Source organism: Austrofundulus limnaeus, unplaced genomic scaffold, assembly GCF_001266775.1.
Source record: "Austrofundulus limnaeus strain Quisiro unplaced genomic scaffold, Austrofundulus_limnaeus-1.0 Scaffold40, whole genome shotgun sequence".
Classification (NCBI taxonomy): domain Eukaryota; kingdom Metazoa; phylum Chordata; class Actinopteri; order Cyprinodontiformes; family Rivulidae; genus Austrofundulus; species Austrofundulus limnaeus.
Window position 1 is genome coordinate 1,340,938 of NW_013952442.1, and position 6,395 is coordinate 1,347,332.

A 6,395-nucleotide genomic window follows, 5' to 3' on the forward strand; every position below is an offset into this window, starting at 1 on the left:
ATGATAATGATAATGTAACACTATACAGTTCTCAGTAAATACTTAGTAAACAAAATTTGTTGCAAAATGTTGTAATGTGCAAATTTCCCCACTGTGGGATCAATAAAGTTTTATCTTATCTTATCTTATCTTATCTTATCTTATCTTAAAACATGTCAAATTGTGTCCTTTAAAAAAAATTAAACAACAAATTAAATAACCAAATGTATAAGTTGTTTACAAGTTTTAAAGACTGTTATTTTTGCTGAATAATGTTCAGTTTACTTAAAAAAATATGTCTACTTATATGTGATGCAAATTTGATGCATTCTGTCAACATCAGTGCCACTTTTTAAGGTCAAAGACAGGAGAAACTCAGATTTTGTATGAGGAACTTTTATGTTCAGAAAAGGATTGACAGCTTTGTGATGATAAACTGTACAGAGGATTAAAGCCTTACACTGTACAGTTAATAAGACCACGGAGAGTCTGAGTCTGAGCCCTGCACCTGTCTAGACAGTGGAGCCTCTGATCAACCAAAACAACCCTGACACAGAAAAGTTTCCTTAAACCAAAACTGCCCTCTGACTCCATCTATACTGCATGTTTTAATGCCTCCTCGCAGCTCTCACACGTTTGCATTTATCTTTGTTTTTGAACGTTTGACTGTGCCGTAATCTTGATGAAGTTTGTGCTTCGTCGTCTAAAGTCTCATTCGTTTCCCACAGTTTGCGTCTACGTTTATCTCCATCTCCATTTCCTTTAGCAGAAATCTGAGCTGGCAACAAAAACTTGGCATTTTGTAGTTCTTAGGAAAAAGATGGAGATTAACACAAATCTTATCAACGGCGACATTAAAACAGCTGGAAAACTTGCCCGATCACACTGTACCTCCCACACGCCGTTAGGGAGCTGCAATCCACACTCTGGTCTCCCTCGAACAGTTTGACGACTGTAAATTGCTGCCATGTTAGAAATCAGGGCTGAGATCGGCTCGTGTCTGTAATCTGTCCAGTTTAACCTGGATGTGGCCCCCTTGCCGTGACTGTTCAGACCTAGAGGAAAAACAGCCAAGAATAATACAGCCTGAGTGTTTTTATAGTGTTATCTTTTGGCCCTTTTAGAGAGGAAATCTGGGTTTGGTTTAAATGGATCCATACAATCATACATGCGTGTATTTTTACCCTTTGATGAGTATAAGTATGAGACTGGGATCATCATTGCACGATCCATGCTAATGATTCCTGGATATCGTTAGGCCAGAGATGTTGCTTCCGTGGACGGCTTTCTTTGGCCAGGCCTGAATGTGCAGCATGTCCCCCTCTACCCCCCACCCCTCTTCTCCGGATACGGTTGCTCTGGGCTCATCGTTGCTTGAACACAAAGGTCCTCTTCACATCCTTCTCTATCCCGTCCATTGTAGGAGGTCTGCTTTAAGGCCCCATGGCTCCTGTGGCCCCTTCGTGAGGCTAAATACATCTCCTGTCACTGGCTGGTCTCAATACCAGTTCAGCTGCTGGAAGCACTCAGGTGTTCAGATCGTTGCAAAGCAAAGTCCACCCATACCAGAAGAGACGGCAACTTCTTAAACTGCGAAGAGGACTTGGTGTTTTCCAATTAAAAAGATGTGTTATTGATAGGTTGCTAAATAAATCTTAATTTGAAGTGATATGATTTTAACATTAGTTTCTTACAGTATATATTTCACAATGTTTTTCACATTTGCAGCTGCAAATCTGTCCTCAGAGCAGTCCTCTGCTGTTTGGCCACTGGGGAGCAGCAACACGCTGCAGGATTTAAAAAGACAGACGCTCAGCCTGGATTTTTGAACCAATATAACAATAATCAAATGTCAATTTTATCAAAATTGCCCATTTGTCCTTAAGAGTTCACAGTTGAATACTAGTAAGAAATGCAATAAACATGAATATATGCAGACCGAATACAAACTTTCCAGGTTGTTATGGTTTTATGTCCTTGAAAAGTGAGGACAGAAGAAGAAAAGATAAAGCCAAGACCTCATGACAGACACAACAGATAATCCATCCTCTTTGGAAATCAATAGGGCTACAGAAAAAAAATACAGCATTTTTTTGTTTTGTTTTTATAACTGAATTGTCAGTGTGATAGCCTACAACAAGAGTTGCCTTTGTCAGTTCAGTTAAATGTGTTTGGTATCACTTTGAAAAATTATTTTAAAATCAGCTCGTTGGAGTTTAAAAAGTGAAGCGATGAGGTCAGGCTCTGACAGTTTATAAAAATAGATTTATGTGATTACTCCTGCTTCTTCACTTTCTGACACAAAGGTGAATAAATTCTACTCGTCTGAACTCAAGCCTTGTTGGAGCACATAAAGCCCTCCTGCCATCTGCTGGTCAGATTATACAATTACTAAACCAGATTATTGACGCTTTTACGGCTATGTATTTTAATGAAATAATAAAATGTAGCAGTTCTACATCTTTTTGAAGCCTTTCTTGAAATCTTGAAAAAGGCTGGAGCTACTTTTCTCAGTTATTGTTTTATATCTGAATTGGAGGTAAAACATTATAAACTCCTGTTCTACGTGACTTAATGAAATGAATACTCAGTGAACAAAAATGCTCCCTCTATTTTTACTACAGGGATTTAAAAAACTTAACAAAAATTACTTTTAATTGAATTTTAACAGCTAATGATAGAAATTCAACAAAAATTAAAAAACATTTTGGATGACTTACATGAAAATCAATGAAAATAGCTACTTAACCCAAACATCTAAATGGATGCTATATTGATTTTTTTATATAACATTTTATTAATTCCTTCAGACCCAGACTCATGTGACAGAGATTTGGGATCTCACTGTGATTTGCCAGCTTAAGTAAAGGTTAATAAATGATGCAGTGTTTTCCTAATACAGTTATATTATGTGTGGTTCAAAGAGAAGTGAGATGTTTAAACCTTCACCTGACAGTGAGAAGGTTGCAGGTTTGACTCCCGGCTGAGACCTTTCTGCGTGGTGTTAGCAGGGGTTGTCTCTGGGGACTCAGCAAAAACGTGCATTCTAGTTTAAGAGGTGACTGTATGTTGAGTTTAGAGAAAATGTGCATTCTATACAATAACAAGTTTATGACCTTGTTTAGTCTCCACATTTTCATGAAATTTCATATTATTTTTCAGCATTTAACATCATGAAAATACACTGGCTCTTCACAAGTTTAAAAAAGTTTATTATTCAAATTCACAAACAATCTTTAATAATTTAACAATTCTAGCTACAAACATTCTTCTCCGTGGTACAGTATGTATTGATACACACGACAGTAAATAATGAGTCGATGTGCTGCAGAAGCTACAGGTTCTTTGCACAAATATCTCTCAAACAGTCAGTTTCCTGGTTTTTGTTTTGCCTGAACTGGTTTCTTGTGCTGATGCAGCGGGGGGCGAGCTGGGGGGAGAGGATTGCGGCTCTGGTAAGTCTTTTTCTCTGGTAAATAAAACACCTGATCTCTCAACATGAACTGAGGGCTGTGGCCCTTTGACAAGCTCAGGATTTCCTCTGATTTGGCTCGGGGGCCGGTGAGGACGGGAGCGGAGGTTTTGGGGATGATGGTGGTCATGGTCCGGGTCAGGACCTTTCTTCTTCTGAGTGCCAGAGGAGCGGCCGAAGGCTTCTGTTTCTTCTCTGCAGTGGCACCTTCTGCTTGTGTTTTAGGATGTGTCTGCTGCAGACTGTGGCAGTGGCAGTGTTGCATTTTTTGCTCCAAGTCCTTCAGGGCCCGGTCCGTGTAGGTCTGCATGTCTTTACGCACCAGAGAAATCTGAACTTCAAGCTCCTTCTTTAAGTCACTTTTAGTTGCCTCCAGCTTTTCCTCAAAGGTGGAGCGCAGCACCTCCAGCCCCAAATCCAGTTCGTTTTGGCATTTATCTCCCTGCGCCTCTGCTTCTTTTTCGTCCTCTGCATCGTCGTCTTTGCCGTGAGCTTTGCTGTTCTCCTGCGCGAGTTCATTTTCCCTCTCTTTGATTTTCTGCACGAGCTCCAGGAGGCTGCTCCTCGAGGCTTGCGACCTGATCCGAGAGCGCACCTGTTCAAAAACAGACTGTACCTTTGCCTGCACCTCCTTCTCGGTCGTGCCGCTGTCCTCGGTTCTTTCACCACGCAAAGCGACGGAGGACGCCTGCTCCTCTCCTGCAGGCGGGGGGTCCTGTCGTTCACACGCCACCGGTGTTTCAGGAGCTGCTTCACTCATTTTTTTACGTTTCGCCTTGCCAGCTTCGAATGAGCTACTACAATTGCATGACAGATACCGGCACGTGAAGGAGAGACTTGGGTGTTTCTGTCCTCAGAGAAACTGATTACCAGGGGGATTCAGACCTACAATCTCATGTAGAAGATGTCAACATTTAAAAGAACTGTGGTTCAATGATAGCACACCGATTAAATGTTTAAAATAAGAGGGGGGGGGGGGTTGCACTTCTGTTCAGCATCACTGATCCTTACCAAACCTCCCAAATTACTGTGAAATTACCCTAAATTTGCAGTTAGGCAAATCAGATGTAATTATTTAATCCAGCATAGTCTGCGTGTGTGCAGCTGCGTCCAGTGACAACAGAGAGCTGCTTGGTAACAGCATGAAAAACAAAGGTCATCAGGGACGCTGCAGTGAGAACAACTGAGGGCGACGTCAAATTCTCACAAGTGATTAGTTGGGTTTTACTGGAACACAGCGCTGTAGCACACAACAAACAAGTCTGCCTCTTTAAGCAGGGCTAAAGGGAGCATGTCTTGGTGTTGTGTAACATGCGTTTTAGCTTTGAGCTCCACACTTAATTAGAAACTTCACGACAAAACTCTCTAGTATTAGAAACAGAATTCGTGAAGAAGTGCGGCTCGTTTTGATTTGTTTGAAGAAAATTTAAATGTCAGACATTAAGAACAACGTGAAATCCTTTTAGAATTAAAACATCAAAAATACCATACACGTTTTTTTTTTCACAACTACTTTTTGCTGAAAAATACACATTACTTTTTGATTGGCACTTTTTGAGTTATTAAATAAAACAAGAGGAATAAAGGAGTAGGTTATAAAGTAAAGTTTAAACACAAAACATAAACACAACAAATAACAGACACAATATAAACCAAACTGCTTAAATAAAATCAATGGGCCTCATGCAAGAACTGTTCGTACAAACAAAAATAAGAGAAATTTAGGATAAAAATACAAAAATGTTTTTGCATGAGGCCCAATGATTGGTGAGAATTAGAAATACACTTAAAAATATCTGGTCAGCCATAGTCTTATCATTGTGTATATATACATTTTTAATCTAACATTCTTTTGGCGGCATAATTATATTTTTATTATTCATTACATTTATGTTTTATGTTGTTCAAATTATCATGTTAAAACCTGTAAATCAGTGTTTGGATTTTTTTAATCCAAGATAATTTGCAATAATAAATACTAATCAATATTTTGCAGCTCGAGAGCGTTTTAAGATGATGAATGTATGTTGTCTTTTCAGTTTTTCAGGTTCAATGACATGTGTCTTTGTATATATGAGTATTTATGAATATACAGTATCTGATTGCTTTATTGAAATATACTGGTAAGTCAGTGCAGGGACAGCTGGTGAATAGTGTGTCCTTGCAGAATCTGGTTTGTCTTTTGCTTCAGACCCCCAGATTTAATATTTTGCTCAAAGTATTTTTGTGTATTTTTAAATGAATCGTCAGTGTATTTGGTCTGCTTCATGTTCTGAGGCCCATCCAAAGAAATAGAATAAGTAAGCATTTCGTTGAGATTTCAGCATAAAAACATAGATTCATAATTGTGAGGAGTGTAGAAAAAGAGAAGCCTGCAGGAAAATGTTACCATATGAGTCTCGTGCTGCGATGCTGCAGCTATAAAATCAACTGAGAACTGCAACAAACACACCATTTGCACAAATGGGTTAGTAAATTAAATCTCAGTCAGATTCAGTAAACAGGGTTTTTTTCCTGTTTTTTTGTTTGTTTGTTTTGTTTTGTTTAAACCACTCGTGCTTTTATTAAATCCTAATTTAATACATACAGTTAAATGAGTTTTCTGGTCACAGTAACACCGTATGTGGAGGAAGGAATCAATGGAATGGGGGTCATTTTGAAGCATGTGAGGGTTCATTCACTTTAACCCCTGGGAGCCAATGAGAGTCCAGGATGCGTGAGCCTCCTCTTTCCACTAAACACTAACATATGGGGCCTTACATTTTTCTAGAAAATCAAGCTGTAACTCAAACCCTGCACATACAGATAGTCTTTCTTTAGCAGTTAAATTAGTCACTTTTTAAGAATTAACTCCCATTTACACGTTCCATTATAAAGCCAAACGAAATCACAACCATTTAGTTTGTTTTACTGGATAAAAAAACTTGATTAAATTGTTAGGGCA